The 22537-nt window shown below is 42.8% G+C and overlaps 1 long non-coding RNA gene across 1 annotated transcript in view; it reads left to right on the top strand.

The window, feature by feature from the left end:
* LOC135972512 (uncharacterized) overlaps positions 1-22119 on the top strand; it is a 50254-nt gene extending 28135 nt beyond the window's left edge. Inside the window, exons 2-3 of the long non-coding RNA XR_010588977.1 lie at positions 19981-20064; positions 21950-22119. This is a non-coding gene — a long non-coding RNA (uncharacterized LOC135972512). The remainder of the gene's footprint in view (positions 1-19980; positions 20065-21949) is intronic.
* The last annotated feature ends 418 nt before the right edge of the window (positions 22120-22537 follow it).

Raw genomic sequence — 22537 nt, forward strand, 5'->3', positions numbered from 1 at the left:
AGTCAGTGGTGGGAAGGGCATGTTGGGGCAGGACGGCAGCAATTGCAGGCAGTTCTGGTGGCCCCAGAGCAGCCCAAGGGAGACTGCCATAACATAGGCCCCCGGGCTGCCTAAATTATGGCATAGTCCCGTATAGTCTCTGGAGCAGCCCCGGATTGGGAAGGTGTAAAGGTGGCTTATACTCAGGGTAGCACCCACTCCCTCCAGGTTGCTCAGAGGCACAGCGACGGATCTTGCCCTATGACCTGTAGTAGCACCAAGAATCAATGTTTGAAAAAGGGAACGCACAGATTTCTACTCTAAATGTAGATGGAACTCTTCTTGTTCCAGAGCATTGGACTGGCTATAAATTGGCCAGCTGAATGACATGGAAACGTTCTTTGCTATTTGTCAGGTAGATCTTAGCAAACAGGCAGTAGACACTGTCTTTTTTGTTTCGCTACTTCAGAGATTATTAAAACTTACTCATCTTTTGATGACGTGTTAAAAAAAATGAATTGACACAGAAGCGCCCGTTTGGTTTCATCGTGTTCATGAAACTTGTTGCATAATATGAACAATTTGCCGTGCAGTTTACAGCTGGGACTCATACAGAACACCATTTTTAATAGAGCCTTTTTCCCTTGACAAGCTAATATGACTCAATTGTACCCATTACCTTTTCCACTGGCTTCAGTTAGATGCCTGCACAGAGCACTTAGTTAATTATGCATTTATCTGCAGTATTAATCACCTATGAAATACCTGTCATGGGAGTCAGTTCAGTAATAACATCTGTAGGAAAAGCAGTATCTATCCTAGTTTAACAATGATTAGATGTTCTGTTTTTCTAATGGCTTCAGAAGTATTGGTCAGCTATGGATTTATAATGAAATAATACATGAATGGGGAAGGAGGAGTAAGAGTAAATGCTAAGAAAGCCCATTTGGAGGAGGGGGGAGATGATACAGCTGAATCTTCACCCAAACTTCCTGAACTAATTTTGATGCTCTATAAAATAATTGATCTTGTCACTATGTTTTCATTATTTTTTCTTGTGCTCCTCTGCATTTTAAGAGTCAGTCAAAATCAGAAGGAAAAGTGTTGAAATACCACCAGAAAAGGAAGTGTTGTGGTATTTCTAGCTTGATCAAAAGGAGGAAGAAGCAGAAATCCTAGGAGAACAGCTTTTCTTGTGCCTTTTCTAGCCAAGTTTGGATAGCTTAGCTATTACCGAGACTTTTCAGTTCTTGCCATCACAGAACTCCAAAACAGTTGAGACTCATCCATAAGTGGTAGGTGGATAGGATGATGAGCCACGCTATGTGAAAAAAAAATCTTCAGAGATGATCTCAGCAGTGTGAATGGTTGTGAGGAGAAACTCACACTTTGGTAGGTTTGCGGAACAATAATAAAGAAAGTGATCCCCTTAAACTGTAAAATCAGATCACCTAGTTAATTTCAAGAAGAACTGACTGAAATTTTCTGCTCTGCAGAACCATGCTGGCTGTGGTCCATGATGAGTAACACCAAAAGATTGAAAGCTGTTCACAGTATCAGGCCATTAGAATTATGCTGCTTGCTTTGCTAGGAATCTTCTTTGAAGAATCTAGGACTGGGTGATGAACCTTCTCAAATATGCCCTTTTCCAGCTTCCTAGCGGTGTTGACTGTTTGTCTGGGCCTATTTACAGTATAGCTTGGAAAGGTATGTGCAAACAGTGATGTTCTGTGAGAGTCTGAGCAAAAAAGACCAACATAGCCATGTGATATTTCAGGGTAAAGATAGATGCTGTGCCCTTTTCCAACGCATTGGCAGGGGATATAATGGAGCATTATGTGTGCAGAGAGATTTCGACCCTGCAAAAGAACACTGTTGCTATTGTCCCCTCATGAGGAATGTATGTTCAAACTGCAGCAGATTGAAACTAAATCCAAGTCAACAAGGGACACCGCAGTTAGGAATATTTTTAGAAAAGGAGTTTACTCTGGTGCTTTCCCAGCTTAACCAAACACACACCTGTGACTGCCCTCCTGCCTCCCACGCAGGGTGTGAGGTAAAAATGCTTGCGTGCAAGGCACAAAGGAGTAAACAGCTGTTGGCGCCTCACTCAGAAGGGTTTCCCTTACTCGGCTGTCAGTCTCCATGGAAACTGCCAACCACAACCTGCAAACAGTTACCTAAATTGTATTACGCATGCCAGCGAAACTCCCACTGAGGGAATCCTTGTTTATATTTCTGTTGCCATGGGATCTATTTCCGCTGTGATCTGGTTAGACTCTGTATCTGTGCGTGGTTGTGTGTGTACATGCAAGTGACTTTTGCTCTGGTGGAAGCTGATGCATTTTTGAAGAATGACTCGTGGAAGCCAATGCACGTTTGCAGAGTCACTGACTTAAACTCATTGGTGAAGATGATGCATTTAATTTTCATTCAGTGAAAATGGTGTGGTGTGTTTCAGTATCCATTGAAAAATTCATTAAGGCTTAAAGCTTTAAGCTAGTAATCTGAATGTGATGTGACCATTTTTCCCCTAGGCAGATTATGTTAGCAGACACTGGAACAGATTTTAACTTTTGAATTCTAGTTACACATGAAAATCATCTTCTGGCTGGAACCAGTCAGGTAAATTGTTTTGGCCAAAAGCTGAAAAATGAGGGGTTAAGATTTAGACTATAAATATCATTCCTTTCATGAACATTCTATGCTGTACGGTCAAATGCGTCTTTTGGTTTCACTGATGTGAGTAACAGAGATGCCCTGTTCACCAGAGCTTTGTACCTTGTATGGCCATTGACTCATGTGCGAAATGCATGTAAAATGATACCCTTCTGGTTAGAAAGTGTTTCACGCAGGGGTAGCGGAGCCTTCCCAAGAGTGGGGGGGCAGGGGACCCATCCTCCTGAGGCACCACCCCTCCTCTTCCCCGAAGGCCCCACCCCCGCACCTTCCTCCCAAGGCCCCTTCTCTTCACCCCAAGGCCCTGTCCCCACCCCTTCCCCCTGAAGCCCCTCCTCTTCCTCCAAGGCCCTGCCTCTTCCCCCAAAGCCCACCCCCCACCTCACCTCTTCCCCCAGAGGTCCCATCCCTGGCCAAGCCAGAAGCCTAAAGCAGCCCCCGGCCCATGTCCCCCGCCTCCTGAATTCCCCCGACCAGGGCAGGTGGAAGGACACAGGCTCCCCCACAGCTGCCCGCTCAGCTCTTACCCCAACCTGGCTCCAGGCAAAGGGTGGAGCCTCAGAGCTGCAGCCCGGCCCTGGTAAGAGCTGCCCGCACAGCTGTGGGGAGCCACAGTGCAGAACCTCCACCTGCCTGGGTGGGAACCCGGGAGGCAGGGACATGGGCTGGGGGCTGCTCTCTGCACCCTGCCCCATGGGCAGGTGGAGGGTCCACCATGGTTCCCCAGAGCTGAATCAGTGTAAGAGCAGCTCGGGCAACTATGGGGAGCCAGCGCAGACCCTCCACCTCCACTTGCCCTGGGCGGGGAACCCAACGGGGAAGGGGCTGCTCTTGGGCCCCCAACACCGCGGGCAGGTGGAGTGTCTCCCACAACTGCCCAGGCTCCCCAGCCGGGCTCCAAGGGGAAAAAAAACAGAAACACACAGCTTTTAAAGCTTGGGGGTGGGACCTCGGGAGGAAGAGGGCAGGTCCATTGAGGCAAAAAGTGGCTGTGCCAGGCCTATGCACTTTCAAAAAGTGGGAGGGCCATGGCCCCTTGCCCGCTCCCCCCCCCATTCCAGTACCACTGGCTTCACCCATCTTGTGTGACTACACGATATACAAAGGTGGAGAAGAAAGCACTACAGATGGCAAATCAGAAACAGCGGCCAAAAGTATTAGATGAGGCAATCTTGAAAGTGAACATTTCCAAGGAAGACTGGAGTCTCATAGATAACTGCAATGAGGATTATAAAAACTTCACTGGTAAATTGAGGCAATGCGTGAAATTAGCTGAGAAAGAAATAGTGAAAAGAGCGAAGGGAAGAATCTCAGAGGAAATGCAGAACTTGCTAGAGAAGCAGGGGAATATGAAGCAAAATGATGGTGACAAACTTGAGTGCTCCCTCCTCTGCAAGTTGATAAGAAGAAGATTAAAGGAGGACTTCGAGAAGTACCGAAATGAAAGGCTCTTAAAGATGGCTGAAGATCACACGAGCCTCAAAAAATGCAAAAGGGCAACAATAATGGTGCTGAAGAACAGGGACAGAAAACCAGTAATTGACAGAGCAGGGATGGAAGCAGTCTGCAAAGACTTCACACCGAACTGTTCGCATCTCAGATAAATGTCCCAGTACCAACACTTCAACAGACCGATGAGCATGTACTCCCAGTCCTTGTCAGTGAAATTCAACATGCAGTTCACCAAATGAAGGAAAGAAAAGCCCCAGGTAAAGATGGACTGACAATAGAATGATAAGAGCTGGAGGCCAAAACCTCTGGGAAATCTTTGCTCTGAAGTTTAGCCATTACTTGGAAATGCAGAAGATACCATCTAGCTGGAAGGAGTCCAACACCATTCTGCTGTAGAAGAAGGGCGAACATGAAGATCTAAAGAACTATCATCCAATATGCCTGCTCTCACATGTCTACAAGCTGTTCACCAAAATAATAACAAACCGACTCTCAGAGTGTTTGGACGAGCAGCAGTTGAGAGAGCAGACAGACTTTCAAAGGAATTTCAGCACAATGGACCATATTTTCACTATAAACCAGCTATTGGAATGCTCCAGGGAATACAAATTCCTTTTTTGTATTGCCTTCGTCAACTATGAAAAAGCGTTCGACAGTGTAGAGATCAATGCAGTGTTGAAAGCTCTTGCAGAGCAGGGCATTGACACAAACTATATCAAACTATTAAAGGAAGCAAATTCTGACTGCATTACAGATATAACTTTATTTGATACCCCCCTTTGGGTCCCAGTTAAGAAAAGTGTGAAACAAGGAAACACGGTTTCATCAAAACCCTTCACAGCCTGCCTCAAAATGGTAATGGGGCGGATGAATTGGAAGGGTGGAATCAACGTCAACAGAGAGCAGTTAAACCATTAAACCATTTCAGATTCATGGACAATATTGTCTTGACTGCTGAAAATACTAACAAACTACAGAAAATGCTCCAAGAACTCAACACAAAAAGCAGCCAAGTCGGACTGAAAATTAACCACTCCAAAACAAAATGTCTGATACCTTGCCAAAAGCCCAAATAACAATCAAGGGAAAACAAATAGAAGAAGTTGAGCAATATGTCTATTTGGGCCAAGAAATTAACATGCATCACGATCACGAAGGTGAACTCTCACGAAGAAAGAAAGCAGGTTGGTGCACATTCAATTCTATCAAGGATGTCCTCCAAGGAAAAATCAATAAGGCAACACACACCAGCCTCTTCAACTCAACAGTACTGTGAGAAATGTTGTACAGCAGCAAAACCTGGGCAGCAAAACCTTCGCTCATCTGGGCGAAGACAGATGAGCAGCAACTGTCTGTCACAGAGAGGGTGATGGAAAGAAGAATTCTGGGAATTTCAATCTGCAACTGAGTCCTGAATGAAGTGATCAGACAGCAGAGTGGAGTGCAGGACGTTGTTGTTGAGAGCAGGCATAGTAAAATGCGATGGGCTGGGCATATAGCGAGGCTCACTGACAATTGATAGACTGCAGCTGTCACCGAATGATACCCAGGGGAACTGAAACAACCACTCGGCCAACCTCCAAAGAGATGAGAAGATTATATCATGAAAAGACATGGCTACACGTGGAGAAGGAAGGCCAGGATACGAGAAGAATGTAAGACATGTTGTGATCAGCGCAATCTATACGAGGGCTGAAGGACCGATAGATCAAGGTGATCATTTAATCTGGGGCTACAAATATTTATACACTAATAATAATTCCACGGGGCAAAGTTAAGGGTTTTTTCATGTGCCCTAGCTGTGCATTTCCATACTTTACCACATGTGGATATCTTTTAACTTTAATCTTAACTCTGAATTTCCTGAGTTTGTAATGCTTGCTTTGGGAATAATCATGATAGGTTTTACCCTCAAGTTACTGGTGTGCTCGCAAACTTAATTCCAGTTGACTATAGTTTTATACCTGGAAAAATATACTAGATCAGATTCTAATCTCATTAGAGATTGGGAGATTACAAGAATGATGCCACTGAAGGAAACAGAGTTACATAGGTATAAAATTAGTGCAAGAAGAAAATCATGCCCTGTATATATATGTGTATGTACAGTGTGTAAATATTTAATACATATTATACATAACCATACAGTTAAGAGTACTTTTAAGGAACACTTAAATATTATGTTTAAATACAATACTAGGGGATTGTGAACAGGCCTCCACTGAAGATTAGTTGCTATTTATCAAACTGCTGGTGTGATACATGTTCTAAGTCTAGCTGATGGAGGATGTATGGATTTCAGTTGTCACAAGACAGAGCTGTTGCACCAAGAGAGCTTTATTACTAATGTTAGTGTATTTCCTTTGAATGAGGTTAGAAAAATGAAGAATTAATTATCTAATTTACCATTAGGTAAGATATGAGAGGGGTTATTAAAGGAAAGATAAAACACCACTGTGCCCAGCTATGATTTCATTTTCTCTTGTGGGAATATAATGTAATATTTTCCCTGAAAACACAACCTACAGGCCAGGTAGTGAGATCTAATCTGTGTAAGGCCCTACATTCCCCAAATGCACTGCAGAGTAAGTTACACATCCCTGGTGTAACTCCCCTGAAATCAGTCAAGATACACACACCAGGGTTGAATTTGATTCCCAAACTCTCTGTCTTTTCTAACATGCAGCAGCTTCTATTTTTATTTGTGTACACACTTTCTTATGGTGTTGATCACTGCGTTAGCTCAACACCTCACAAACATGAATGAATTCATCATCAGAGCACTGGGAGTCAGGAGCCCTGAGTTCTATTTGTTGCTCTTACGTCAACTCAAGGTATAGTCTAGGGCACTGCAAATCTGTGTCCTTATTATACCAAGTATATCAAGTATTATTATAGAGACAAGGTGTGGGAGGTAATATCTTTTATTCGACTAACTTCTGTTGGTGAGAGAGACAAGCTTTCAAGCCACACAGAGCTCTTCCTCAGGTCTGGGGAAAGGAATTCAGAGTGTCACAGCTAAATACAAGGTTGAACAGATAATTTAGCATAAGTAGTTAGCACATATTCTAAGGGACCACTCAAGGCAGAGTGGCCCATTAACATCCCTGTAGTCATAGGACAAAAAGGGGTGTTAGCGGGTTACAGATTGTTGTAATAAACCATAAATCCAGTGTCTTTATTAAGACCATGATTTTTAGTATCTAGCAAAGTTATGAATTTAAGCTCCCAGGCTCATCTTTTGAAAGCGTTGTGCACGTTTCCTTTGCAGATGAGGACTAATAGGTCAAATATCGAGTAGTTGCTTTGTGAAAAGTTGCATCTGGAGAAGTGGGATTTTACCCACGAAAGCTTATGCCCAAATAAATCTGTTAGTCTTTAAGGTGCCACCAGACTCCTCGTTGTTTTTGTGGATACAGACTAACACAGCTACCACTCTGATATTTGTGCAAAGTGTTCACTGACAGGTGATAGGATGTTTTTCTTTTATCATTTTTCCTGGGTGACTTCATTTGAGAGTGTAGTGATTGTCTGGCTTCACCCACATAGTTGTTATTAAGTATCAGAGTGGTAGCCGTGTTAGTCTGTATCCACAAAAACAATGAGGTGTCCGGTGGCACCTTAAAGACTAACGGATTTATTTGGGCATAAACTTTCATGGATAAAAACCCCACTTCTTCAAATGCATGGAGTGAAAATTACAGATACAGGCATAAATATATATTGGCACATGAAGAGAAGGGAGTTACCTTACAAGTACCTGTAATTGCCTGTATCTGGGGCATTTAGTGCATGGGAACAGATACACCACATGTTGTGACAGGCATGTGTAGGACCCGTGGAACTTGAAAGGTGTGTTGTGGTGGGTGTTGATCATTGTAGCAGTGGAGATCTGTCTGCAGGTTTTGCATCTGTTGTTCTGGCAGGGTCTGGTGCTGCTTTGAGTTGGTGTGGTCTGTGGGGAGCTTCATCTGATTGGAGAGGTTGGGGGTTGTTTGAAGGCTGGAAGAGGGGATTCAGGAAAGATTTCTTTCAGGATGGGGTCCCCATTAACTTGTAGTTGTTTGATGATACCCCATATGTGTTCTAGTATGGGGTAGTAGTTGACAACTAGGGGTGTGCAGTCGGAGGGAGGGTTATTTCTGTATTGAAAAAGGTTCTCTTGGGATATTTGGATGAGTCGATCCATGATGCAATCTACTTCTCTGGTGGAGTGTCTTTGTTTGGTGAAGGCAGTTTTGAGTGTGTTAAGGAGTATATATATCCCAGATTTTCTCCTCAAAGCATATTCTGCAGTATCTGTGTGCCTGGCTATAGGTAATAGATTTCTAAGGCCTTGGCTACACTTACCCGCAAGTCCGACGGCTGGAAATCGAACTTCTGGGTTCGACTTATCGCGTCTAGTCTGGACGCGATAAGTCGAACCCGGAAGTGCTCGCCGTCGACTGCGGTACTCCAGCTCGCCGAGAGGAGTACCGCGGAGTCGACGGGGGAGCCTGCCTGCCGAGTGTGGACCAAGGTAAGTTTGAACTAATTCGAACTAAGGTACTTCGAACTTCAGCTACGTTATTCACGTAGCTGAAGTTGCGTACCTTAGTTCGAATTAGGGGGGGTAGTGTAGACCAAGCCTTAGTGTGGTTACAGGATCTATGAAGGTAGGTGTGGTGATCCAGGGGTTTCTTGTAGAGTTGTCTGTAGGGTTCCATTGTCAAAGCTAATTGTGGTATCCAGGAAGTTGGTGCTAGTGTGGGAGTATTCCAGAAAGAGTTTAATGGATTGGTGGTGGTTTAAGTCATCTGTCCAGAGGATGAAAATATAATTGATGTATTTCAGGTATATCATTGGTTTTGTGGTTCATTTGTCCAGAAATTCTTCTTTATGGTAGCCCATGAATGCAACATATAACTATTATAACTCTTATGAAAAATTCCAGGAGATCAGTACTGCTAGTGGTGATGCCTTTCTGATGGGATTCAGTTCAAGGTTCTGAACACTTCTGCTAATGTAGTGCCCATCTTTAAAAAAGGGAAGAAGGAGGATCCGGGGAACTACAGGCCAGTCAGCCTCACCTCAGTCCCTGGAAAAATCATGGAGCAGGTCCTCAAGGAATCAATTATGAAACATTTAGAGGAGAGGAAAGTGATCAGGAACAGTCAGCATGGATTCACGAAGGGGAAGTCGTGCCTGACTAACCTAATTGCCTTCTATGATGAGATAACTGGCTCTGTGGATGAGGGGAAAGCAGTGGATGTGTTATTCCTTGACTTTAGCAAAGCTTTTGATACGGTCTCCCACAGTATTCTTGCCGCCAAGTTAAAGAAGTATGGGCTGGATGAATGGACTGTAAGGTGGATAGAAAGCTGGCTAGATCGTCGGGCTCAATGGGTAGTGATCAATGGCTCCATGTCTAGTTGGCAGCCGGTTTCAAGCGGAGTGCCCCAAGGGTCGGTCCTGGGGCCGGTTTTGTTTAATATCTTTATTAATGATCTGGAGGATGGTGTGGACTGCACTCTCAGCAAGTTTGCAGATGACACTAAACTAGGAGGCGTGGTAGATACACTAGAGGGTAGGGATCGGATACAGAGGGACCTAGACAAATTAGAAGATTGGGCCGAAAAAAACCTGATGAGGTTCAACAAGGACAAGTGCAGAGTCCTGCACTTAGGATGGAAGAATCCCATGCACTGCTACAGACTAGGGACCGAATGGCTAGGTAGCAGTTCTGCAGAAAAGGACCTAGGGGTCACAGTGGACGAGAAGCTGGATATGAGTCAACAGTGTGCTCTTGTTGCCAAGAAGGCTAACGGCATTTTGGGCTGTATAAGTAGGGGCATTGCCAGCAGATCGAGGGACGTGATCGTTCCCCTTTATTCGACATTGGTGAGGCCTCATCTGGAATACTGTGTCCAGTTTTGGGCCCCACACTACAAGAAGGATGTGGAAAAATTGGAAAGAGTCCAGCGGAGGGCAACAAAAATGATTAGGGGTCTTGAGCACATGACTTATGAGGAGAGGCTGAGGGAACTGGGATTGTTTAGTCTCCAGAAGAGAAGAATGAGGGAGGATTTGATAGCAGCCTTCAACTACCTGAAGGGGGGTTCCAAAGAGGATGGAGCTCGGCTGTTCTCAGTGGTGGCAGACGACAGAACAAGGAGCAATGGTCTCAAGTTGCAGTGGGGGAGGTCCAGGTTGGATATCAGGAAAAACTATTTCACTAGGAGGGTGGTGAAACACTGGAATGCGTTACCTAGGGAGGTGGTGGAGTCTCCTTCCTTGGAGGTTTTTAAGGCCCGGCTTGACAAAGCCCTGGCTGGGATGATTTAGCTGGGAATTGGTCCTGCTTTGAGCAGGGGGTTGGACTAGATGACCTCTTGAGGTCCTTTCCAACTCTGATATTCTATGATTCTATGATTCTATGCTCAGTAGGATTGAGATTTTCAAAGCCACTTTAGGGATTTAGGGATTGGGCACTCAAATCTCTTAAGGCCTCAGGAAATCTCAGTCCTAGTGACAAGAAGTGGTCAGAGCCTTACTTTTAAATTTCTTCTGCAAGACAGCACCTCCAGCACATTGTACCCCTTCATACAGTTCTGGGACATAGGATCAATACTGGCTCAGAGAAAAGAGCACCACCCAATGAATTGCCTGTGGAAAATGTAATGTCAAAAAGTTTGCTAAATACATGGTATATGAACAATGCTTTCCCTCAGGAGCATGTTCTCATCTTCTTAATGCAAGCTGAATTTCACTCAGCTCCTCCCATCAAGGAAATACTATGTACCTCATTCCCACGAATAAGCAATTACATCACATGTTAAGAGATGGTTCTATATGTGGCAAACCTGTGAGAGACCTAAAGGCAGCCGAGTTTGCCACAGAATGAAATGCCATCTAGAAGGGTTGTTTTGAAGCCAAAGGAAAAGCTGTGTAATTACCATACTAGGAATGCTCTTGCACGGGCAAGATGACCTAATACTGCTGGCCTTTTCCGCCTTTAATTTTGATGAGTGCAAGTTACAGCAGATACTCTTCCATTATTGAAACTAATTGTCGGCACTTGCTTCATTCATTCCATGATATAATACATGGAAGCCCGTGAAAGCTTGTAAAAAATGTGTTTGCACATTATTATTATTCGATATTGATGTCAAAATCGGAAAGTCACATTAGGCAAATACATAACAAGAAAGTGACATCAGAAGAGTGCATGATGCAAAGCGATTGTTCATACATGGGAATTTAATAAGCATCCAAAATGAAACATGAAAGTATTAGCCCTAATTTTGGGGAAGGAAGGAAGTGTTTAGGACAGGAAAGAGAGACTGACTAAAGGAATGAGAGACTAACATGGCTAGGGCACAGGACACAAGCTGGTGGAATTATTCATTGTGAATAACTTTCATTGTGAATTTAAGCGTTTTTCGTGGTTGTGGATTGCTCACAATTGACCCTACTTTCTACATCTGCAGTTGATGAGTGTTTGCCAGATAATTTGGATGAATATGTCTTGTTCACAAAGTATTTGCCTTGGCTAGTCTTTGTTTGTCCCTTAAGGTGAACGATTGGTCACATGGTATTGTTTAGTGCATCCCTGATTGGATGACTTTCTAAACAAGAGAATAATGACTGACAAATAACATCTCTAGCTATGTATGTTCAGAGGAATAATCATTCATGCTAAAATCTGTGTAACTTTTGGGATCTGTGAGCATATTCATGAATACCCAGCAGTCATCTGAATACTCATGAATAAATGATACAGACCTGTACATAGCAGCAGAGCAAAGTCATTCCATTTATCCGAAGGTATTTGTGAAGCTGTTTTTCCATTCTTCTGCTATGTCAGGAAACTGACATTGAAAAACAAAGGGGAGAAGTGTGGTCCAGTGGCTGGGCACTCTCCTAGGACTTGGGAGGCATGAATTCCATTCCAGTCTTTCTGTGCCTCAGTTTCCCATCTGTACAATGGGGATAACAGCATTACTCTGCTCAGGGAGATTTTGCAAGGAGGAATACACTAGAGATTGTGTGGTGCTCAGATATTACAATGATGGGGCTCTAGAGGATCCTAGGATAGAGGGAAATGTAACACGACTGACATGCAATAACACTGGCCAGGATGGACCTATCAGCTGTAAGGATGTGCTGGTTGCAGGGGTGTGTGGATATCTGGAAGGTGCTTCAGGTTAAAGAGAAGCTGGTTGCTTTAGGATGCTGGGTGTGGAGTTGAATCTGAATGGGAGGGAGCTTTTTCCTTCTTCCACTGACCACGTCTACATTTGATAGTTTAGTTTAATGCTGTAATAGAACATGGAAAATATATGGAAGCTGTTCAGAGAATGCATGCTTCTTATTTCCTCTGTTGGACCATTATTGTGCACATCACCATGGTTACTGAAGTAAAGATGAGGATTTATTTTCCTTTTAGCAAAGCGCTAAAATAAATAAATATTTGTAACTAAATCCCCAATGTTCCCCCCCTCACCAAAAAAAATCTTAATTATCAAGCACAATCCTTTTAGGAATCTGCAATACTAACTGACATGCCCAATTGTCGGTATGTTGATGTTGTGCTAAGGCTTTAAATAAAAACAAAAAAAAAGTCTTTTCAACAGAGCTTGGGAAATGATTTCTCTTTTATCCCTGTGATCATGTGGGTTTTTATGGGTTATCCAATAAATCTAACATAATCACTCCTGGGATACAGATGCATACATGCTGATTTCATTCTTGATGAGGGGAAGAGAAAAGTCAATCTGAAATATATTAACTAATCATTGTTTCTAAAAAAAAAATAACCTAATAGTGCCCTTATACATGACTACTAAACATCTCTTTTATACAAGGACTCACCTGCCATTCCTACTATCAAACTAATATTAGTGCCTTCACGTGATGACAACTCGGGGTCAAAATTGCAGCTAGGTCACTACAACTTGCCTTAGCTCCACTTGTGCTCATTACTTAGGGTGAATTTGAAAGGAGCCCCTTGGTACAGTGTTATTGAAGCTGACAAGCTGGAATTCTCCTGGTGCTGCTTTGGAGCCCCCTGTAGGAATAGACTTTGCACATTACTAAAGTCCACCTCTGGAATAATCCTATGGGGCCAGACTTTTAAGTACCCGGCAGTGCCCACCCAGCATTTTAAAAGAGCTGAGATCTCATTTAGACAGGCAAACGAAGAGGTCAGATTTTCCAAAGGGCCCAGCAGTTCCCATTTTAACACTGAAAGTCAGATTCCCAAAACAGGTTAGCATCTGCCAGCTCTTTAGAAAATCTGGCCACATATTTATTGCCTAAAATGGGCTGTTATGGTTGCCGAGGTAGGACAATCAAATCCAGCTACTTTTGCCTGCTGGAAAGGAGTGGAATTCACCTCTGTACAGAAAGGCAGCACAAGGCACGGGAAATGCCTGCACTGCAATCAAGGGGGTGATTGCAGCTCATGAGACGTACCATGCTAGCTTTAACCTACTTGAGCAGCTCATGCTGAAGCCTGCTCTGCCATAGCTTCACTGTTACCAGTACCAGAGCTAGCTGGCTTAAAGGTGGCTCAGGTATGTCTACATGAGCTGCAGTCACAACCTGTGATTACAGGGTGGACATACCCACAGGCACCACTTTAAGCCCCACTACAAACAGGGCTTGACTGAGCCCCTTTTGTTCTGTTAGATGACTGAAGTAGCAGCAGCCATCTTACACTGAATGCCACTTTCACATCCCTGAATAGTGTCAGCATTTTTCCACACTAGCTGAGCAAGTTTTAAAAAAAAATAAACAACCCTGCATCCCTAGCAAACTCCCATTGGTTTCAATACTTTTCATTTGCATTCATCCCTGTCCAGACTGTTGTTTTCCAGTCCTGAGAGCAAGTACACAACATACTATGTAATGGAGATTAGAGGCCACACTCACCCCTGAAACAACTCCATTGACTTCCATGAGGTTCCACTAGGGGTGAACTTGACCAGAGGGGTCTATTTTTTCCCTCCGTTCTTAGTTCTTATTGACTTTAGTGGGAGCTCCTCCTGTGGAAATGACAGCAGAACTCAGCCCCATGTTCTGCATGTCTGTCCCTCAAAATATCTATTGTCAGATTACAGTGGAAAGAATCTAGACTTCACTAAAAATCAGGAAAGCTAAATAAAACTGCAGAAATTCCAGTTTTGTTGAGGTTTCAGTTAAGGATCAAATCTGATATATTTACAGAATCTATTTTGGTGTAAAAAAAAATTTAAAAAATCCTAAAAATGTAGGTAAATCTTTGAGGTCTATCTGCAATAAACAATGAGTAACAAAAAAGGCAGGAATGTGGGAAGGGATTTGGGGTTTTAATGGCATCAAACTGACACACATTTGGCTTGTAAAATAGTACAATTGGATGATTTAGGATGGGAGAAGCGCAGCTCAAAAGAGCAGTACAAAGTTTAATTATGCACCTTCTATTACTCTAGGTTTACGTAGAGCACTTTGTCAGGGTGGGGTTTTCAAGAAGAGGAAATAAGGACTTTGGCTTGAGAAATGCAGGTAATTGAATGGACAGCCACTGGCTTTGAATACTTATCTCTGTTCAGAAGTAGAAAGTGATTACGAAGAAGCAATAAAGTTAATATTTATCTCCATCTGTAACATTTAAATGAATTCAATTCCTTTCGCAATTTTTCAAACTTGTGGTTAACATTTGTGCTTAGAACTTTCCTTTTAGGAAAAAAGCAATCAGGAGAGAAATTGTGTTGTAGGGCTCCTCCTGTACCTGAATGCTTTTTAAACAGAGTTGCAAACAACATCCTCAGCCCAACATAGTACACTATTAACCACTATTCACAGCTCGCTCCAGATGGGGACATTCTATCTCATTGTGTTTTCATGTTTTGACTGGAGAAGCTCAAGAGCAAAATATTGTGAACATGACTGGCTGTTCCATTGTTTATGAGGAGGGGGAAGAATGAGTTAATTCTTATACCATTAATTTTCTTTCTTAATGCAAAGTTTAGTTCCCAGGCATGGTGCTGAATTAATAGCACTGAAGAATGCACAGTCGCCAACGTTCTTGATTTTTATTGTGTCTCCCAATATTTGATGTTTTTGTTAAAGCCCCAGGTCCTGGAATCATGTGAATATGTAAGAATCTCAGTTTTCGTTTAACACAATTGCTCCATGGTTATAGAGAAAAGCTCAAAAAATAAGTCAGATCCCATGATCTTTAAACCAGTCTCATGATATTTTGGAACCTGACACCTGTTTTTTGAATGTTTGGGGTTGGTAATGCAGAGAATGACATCCTCTGTTTCATACATAGAACTGATTCATAGCAGAGTTTGAACATTAGCTTTCTCACACCAAATGGTCCTTGACAGTGTTCTGAAGGGACCATCTCTAAGGGTGAGCTGGTAATTTAGGGGCACTAATTTCAATGATCAGGATCACCCTTATAGTTTGTATGAGCTTATTTTCACTGTAAAGGTATCTCAAGTTATAATTCTAGCATTGTCCCAGTATTGTGGGTTAGAAATGGTATAGTTACAATTGGAGGTCAGTAATCCAGAGTCCAGACTTGGAAGTAGACAAATGGTAGGTGAATTATTATGTAAACCTGTGTTTACTGTTAGACTGTCTCCAGATTGCAAGTTAAACTTAGTACAGATCAGTATCCAGTATTTTGTTGTGTAACTGAACTCTGTTTAAGGGACTGCAGTTAATTGTGTCAATCATTCATGGGTATTAGATGCAACCTGTGCAGCAAGAGCATGGCCTGGGCTGCTACAAGGATTTGAGTGGTAATCCTCTCACAGGCATGAGTAGAACTGGGTGAAATATTTTGGATGAATAGTTTGTTCACCAAAATTGCAGTTACAGGTCGTTGGAACTATTCAAAAATTCATATTGAAAAGAAATGAAAAGAAAATTGAAAAAGTCAACAAGTTTTGTTTTGCTATTTTTAAATGAGGCATTATCCCCACACTTTGGACTACTGGGCTGTGAATAGCAGTATGCACCCAAGTACTCTGCTGTAACCACACACACAACCCTGCCCCCCTGCATGGCTGCTGCAGGAAGAGGACTATGTTAGCGCAAACTGAGAATCTTTTATTTCGCACCCACGGTACCCACATGGGGGAGTTTTAGTGCCACACTTTGGTGTACACTGCTGTTTGCATCCGAGTAATCTGAACAGTGGGCAGCATAGACAAGTCCTTAGTTTCATTTAGAAATTGAGTTAGATTTACTTTTAAAAAACAAACAGATAAAATGAAACAAAAACTCATTTCAAATTGAACACAATATTTTGTTTGATGTGAACAATTTTTTTTACTGAAAACTCAAATTATTCACTCAGCTCTAGTCATGACTAAGCATTCCCATATTAGTAACTATATGGCCACCAGTAGGCCTTTCCCCGATGCTGACCCATCCCTATCTTTAATGGTAAACCACATGACTGCAAGGAATTGCACTTCATTGTTAACTGACTTAAGAGCAACCTGATCTCTCAGGGCGCTCAGATACTGCAGCAATGGGAAGCAGTATAAACCCCTAAGATAGATCGTCTGCTGTATGTGGCTGGAGTTGTTGAATACTGATGCCGGCTGTTGCACTCAGTTCTCCAAAGCATCAGGAACTACTGTGACAAAACCCTGTTAGTCACATTTAAAAATGATGCTTTTCTACATTAGCCCTGAAAATGGAGGGGAGGACTGAACTGGGAGAACAGCAGTATTTTGACTGTGATAGTTCCACTACCTATTCCGGATTTTGGAAGGGGATTAGGTTGTGATGTGGGAGCAGAGACAAGGTACCATGACAATCACTGGGACCAAATCTTGCCATTCAAGCAGTCACAGAGCTGCTCTAAATTGTACTGGCTTGAATAGGTCTCTAGGAGCTGTTCCTCCAGTGTAAGATTGGTATGAGATTTCCCATCACGTTCCCTTCCTGCCCCAGAACGTTTGTGCCCCACCTCCATCTGACAGACTTGCTTCTGCTGTCATGGAAGATCTAGGAGGAGCTCATGTAAAGCTGGGCATAATGACTTTATGCAAACACAGGATTCTTCTATATCAGGGGACGCCTCATCAGCCCTCTTAGTGTTGGGTTAAGGTCCCCTTGTAAATGGATCTTAGCAGGGACTGAAGATCTGGTTCCATGTGTACTAGAATCAGTTTCACCCATGTTTACCAAAGCAGGCATTTATCTGGGTAATAAAAAGTGTAGCTTTGCACTCTGATTTACTGAGAAACTCTACTCATAACATAAATGACCCTTTGTTTTATTTCTTGTTTGATTTCACTGTCATTTAGGTGGATTTTCTGCACAAGGCAAAAGACACAACTGTCTCTTCTCTGTGGCTTTGTTCTCAACATTGCCGGTTCACATATCACTCCTTACAACAATTTTCCATTTGTATCAGCCTCTCTTTTATAAAAAAAAAAAAAAGACTGTAAAAATGCCTTAACTGGCAGCACATCATGAGCTAAGAAAAATGTACATGATCAGAACATTTGTGCCTTTGGCATCGTTCACGTGCATTCTAGCAGCATCTTCGCTTCAGTAATTAATCCATAAAGTTGTTTGATTTTTTACATATAAAAATGGAAGAGCTGCTTCCAAGTTTTCTGATTTATGATGTGATGATAGTGAAATATCACAAGACAGTCCTTTTTTCTCATGTTCTTCATTCCAAAATAAACTTATTTAAAACCAGATTCAACAATCTCCAGTCTTTTTAAAATAATTAGGTTTCTCCTTTATCTGGAGTCAAACTGAACTTTTTTTGAAAAGTCAGTTCCAGGCTGATATTTTGTGCTGACTTGTGCCCCATCCACCCCCAGGGAAGTCAATGACATTGCACTGGGGTAAGTAGACCTGGCAGGTAGCGGGTCTAAAGACAGAATTTAGCCAAATTGTGTCTCAGCGTGGAGGCACCCAGGTCATAGATTCATAAATTCCAATGCCAAAGGGGACCACTGTGATCGTCTAGCCTGATCTCCTCTATAACACAGGTACAGGACTTCCCAGAATTAACTCCCATTTGAACATAGCTCATAGAATAAAAAAATCCATTCTTGATTTTACAATTACCAATTATCCAGAGTCCACCATAAACATTGGTAAGGTTTCCAATGGCTAGTTACCCACACTATTAAAAATAGACCCCCTGTTTCCAGTCTGAATTTGTCTTATTCAGCTTTTGGCCATGGATTTTGTTACACCTTTGTCTACTCGGCTGAAGAGTTTTTATAAACTATGTGTCTTGTGTAGGTACATCTAAGGTATGTCTACACTGCAAGCTGGAGGGGTGATTCCCAGCTTGAGGAAACGTACTTTTGCTAGCTCTGATCTACCTAGCATGCTAAAAATAGACCAGCCACAGCAGCATGCGTGGTGGGAGAGGCTAGCTGCCCCAAGTATGGCCCGAGCATATTGGTCATCCCTTATCCCTCTCTTGGTTACGCTAAATAGATTGAGCTTCTTGAGTCTACTGCTATAAGGCATGTTTTCCAATCCTTGAACCATACTCCTGGTTCTTCTCTGAGCACTCTCCAATTTGGCAACATCCTTCTTGAATTGTGGACACCAGAACTGGACACAGTATTCCAGCAGCAGTTGCACCTGTACCAAATACAGAGATAGAATAACTTCTCTGCTCCTACTCAAGAGTACCCTGTTTATGCACCCCAGGGTCACATTAATCCTTTAGTTACTTCTGAATAGAAGGGTACTTCATCACCCCTGCATTACTCATCTTTCAGAGCATCACCACAAACTGCAGGTCCTTCAGCCAATCCATCTGAACAGGACTCAGAGGAGTTTTGGTTTTAAAAAAGGCTTCTCTCTTTACTTAGAAGTCCCTTCTTTTAAGACCATGATCTTTCTCTGCCTCTGCCAGAGAAGTGATCTGAGTGTGCCTCTGGCCCAGACAAGATGGTTCTGATCACTGCCTTTATGTGAGTCCACAAATGCTGAGAACCTACTGATTAGCACTGCTCAAAAGACAGGGAAAGGAGGAGAATCATAATTTTTCTTTTTTCCAGAATTTTCTCAATTTCAAAATTTGGAGCATTGAGCTACAAGCTGGGAGTTTTTCAACAAACTTTTTCACACACAAAAAAAAGCTTGATTTGTCAAAACTTAGACTGTTCATGAAGTAGGGATGGTTCAGAGACATCTCCAAACTAAAAAATAATTTTTGGGAGAAAAGTTTCAAAATTGTTGAAATGGGACTTTTTATTTTGCAATTTTAGTAAATGTAGCCTAAAATGGTTAAAGGGGGAAAAGGTCAAAATTGAAACAAAACATTTTGAAATTATCAAAACAAAATGTTTCAGTTGACCCAAGCCAAATTCTTTTGGTCGGTCAGCTCATGAACATTTTTGAGATTTTATCTTTTAGTCTCGATTTGGGATGGGAACAGTTTTTGAAATCTCAAAAATTCTCACAGGATTCCCATTTCCTATCCACCCCTATTGTGGGTCTGGTTCTCCATTGCCCAGCATCTGGTGTAGTCATTTACACCCATGAAACATGGGCATAAAAATCAGAGTGTACTCACTTTGCACAGATGCAAATGACTACGTAGGATGCAGTATCAGGCCCTGTGATTCTCAAACAGCCCTAATAATTACCCATTTTGGAATCTGTTCCATCCCAGTAATTCTGTTCTTCTGCCTACCAAATCCAGCAAAACTCCTCCTGCCGGCCCCTCTCCATGGCTGGCTATTGCAGCGCAAGGTCTTCTGGACCATCTTTTCAGCCATGCTGCAGAGCTCTCTCCACTCACTCACTCTGCCATATGTGCTGCATTATGTGATGATGATGAAGTCATGAAACAAAAATTTGTCAAACTGACGTGCTGACTATTCTCTTTTCCAGGTACAAAAATCAGATCACGCATGTTCCCTCCCAAAGACTCTCCTTTTCGGGGAGGGAAAACGACGAGGCGAGGATGAATAGATGGTAAGTCCCCACGAGCTGGAATGCAGAATGTGTCACTCTCCCTGGGCTAGGCACTGCCATTCTATCCCATAGAGCCTGGGGTGGGAATGTGCCTCAGGGATCTTCCCTAAATCCACAGCGTCCTCTGATCGTTGAAGCAGCTTCCTGTAGGAGGGGAAGCCTATCTCCCAAGTGTGGTCTTCACAAAGGCAGTGAGTTCATGATTCTGTTTCTTTGGAGGACACGTGCCCCTAATGGTGCGTGAAAGCTGCAGTCTCTTTGTGTCCCCCATAATTCCTACCTAGGCCTTCGCAAATGCCAGGGACAATCTGTCTCTCTGGTACTGTACCGTTCTTTAGTTGAACAGAAACACAAAATGGCAGCTGAGGTGGGGAACTTCTCTACCTTTAAAGGTGCAGCGTGCAGAAAAGAGAACAGCCTCTCCTTTGTTTCAGAACTGCAAATGCCATAATACTATCCTGGTTCTTTTACACATACTAGACCCTGGCTGGCTGGGATTCTTCTCTTCATAGTTTTCCCAGTCCTATTAGCAGTTGCTATTTATTGTTCAAACTTACCAATTCAACTATGCATCCGCTAAGGATGTTATATCATCCCCTAGTGTCAGGTAAATCTCTTTACAGTTCAGACAAGAAGGATAGAGATCAACGTAATAGAACAAAAGGACTGTCTTTATTTTTCATTATTCTGAGATCTAAGGCTGTATGGTTTTCCCCCTTTATGGAACACTTTAAAGGACAGCTGGGTTTTTTTATACATGATCAACAGATCTTACGTGCAGTATGAGTTTCAGATTATGGTGTGAGAAAATGCACTATAATAAAGCAGGCCTGTCTAGCTGGCAGTTCATTTCTATTGTGTTCTACAAGAGGTTCTTGAATTCCCTATAAAAATAGCCCCTGAATGCTGTGTGGACAGTGCGGTGTACATAGTGTCAGAGAACCAGCAAAGGCACTGAGGTCATGATTGTGGACGTAAAAAAAAAGAGAAAGAGATACAAAGTACAGCATTGTTTGCATCTTCGAAATCTGTGAATGCTGGAGGAAAGTGTGTGGGTGGGTGGGTGGCTGTGGGTGTGGGTGTGTGCGCGTGTGTGGGTGTGTGTGTGTCTGTGTCTGGGTGTGGGGGTGTGGGGTGTGTCTGTGTGTGGGGGTGTGAGTGTGTGTGTCTGTGTGTGCATGCACGTGTGTGAGTGTGTGTGTCTGTGTGTGTGCGCATGTGGGTGTGTAAGTGTCTGTGTGTGGGTGTGGGTGTGTGAGTGTCTGTGTGTGGGTGTGGTTGTGTGTGTCTGTGTGTGGGTGTGTCTGTGTGTGCATGCACGTGTGTGAGTGTGTGTGTCTGTGTGTGCGCGCGTGTGGGTGTGAATGTGTGTGTGTCTGTGTCTGTGTGAGTGTGTGTGTGGGTGTGAGTGTGTGTGTCTGTGTGTGTGTGTGCATGCGCGTGGGTGAGTGTGTTTGTTTGTATTGCATCGGTCTAATATAACCCATGGTTAAGCCTTGAAAGGCCAGATCCAAAGTCCATAGAACTCAACAAAAGACTCCCATTGATGTCCATGGGCTTTGGACCAGGCCCTAAATGTGGTGTGGCTCTGGTTCAAAGCAGTAGCAGAAATTTCCGTAATTAATATTTGCACCCAGAGGGAAGTAGAAAAGCCCTTGATGTACGTACAGTCCGATTAGAGGGACATGAGCATGGGCATGTACTTCAGTGTTCATGGCTATGAACCTATATTTTGTAAGTCGATTTTTCTAGAGGGAAAGAAATGAGTTAATGGGGTAAAACGTCAAGCTGTACATTCAAAATAAACACCTGGCACAGTCTGGCTACATCTGGAGCATGTCACAGTATTTACATTACATTTGGCTTGTCCCTTTGTGTTTCACAGCTGTTATGGCGCAAGGAAGGATAATTAAAAGCAGCAGGTTACGATGGCATTTAATTGACTGCTGCTGAACAATTTGTGCATTTGTGATCCAAGTGAACCTGCCCAGCGAATAGTGCCTTCAAGGTGGAAGACAACATTGCAGAAAATAAGATCATCAAAGCATTGTGCATGAGGTGGGAAGCAAAGGTTTGAGATGGTAATAAGATTGTGGTGGTTTAGACACAGCTGGATTTGGAAACTGCTTAAAGAAAAACTAACAACCGTACTTTGCTAAAAACAACATACATTGCCATCTAATTAGCTGTGTATAGCAATGACTGGAGGCTGCGTGTAACTAGCTAAGGAAGAGAACAAATGGGAAAGAAAATGGAACGTTCAGCCTCTCTTGTTGCTAAATGCTGTATTCAATATGAAAATTAATTAGATCAGTGTAAAGTGCTTGCAATTGAATCCAAATCCTCTCACCTGGTTTTGCCTGGTGTGTTGAAAGAATTGCTAATGCAGGAACGTAGGCCCAGTTTCAAATGAAAACTGGCTCATTTTATGATCTTACATTGGAAGTACCTAGGCGTTCTTGATTGGGGTACA

The sequence above is a fragment of the Chrysemys picta genome, chromosome 6 (assembly GCF_011386835.1).
Source record: "Chrysemys picta bellii isolate R12L10 chromosome 6, ASM1138683v2, whole genome shotgun sequence".
NCBI lineage: Eukaryota > Metazoa > Chordata > Testudines > Emydidae > Chrysemys > Chrysemys picta.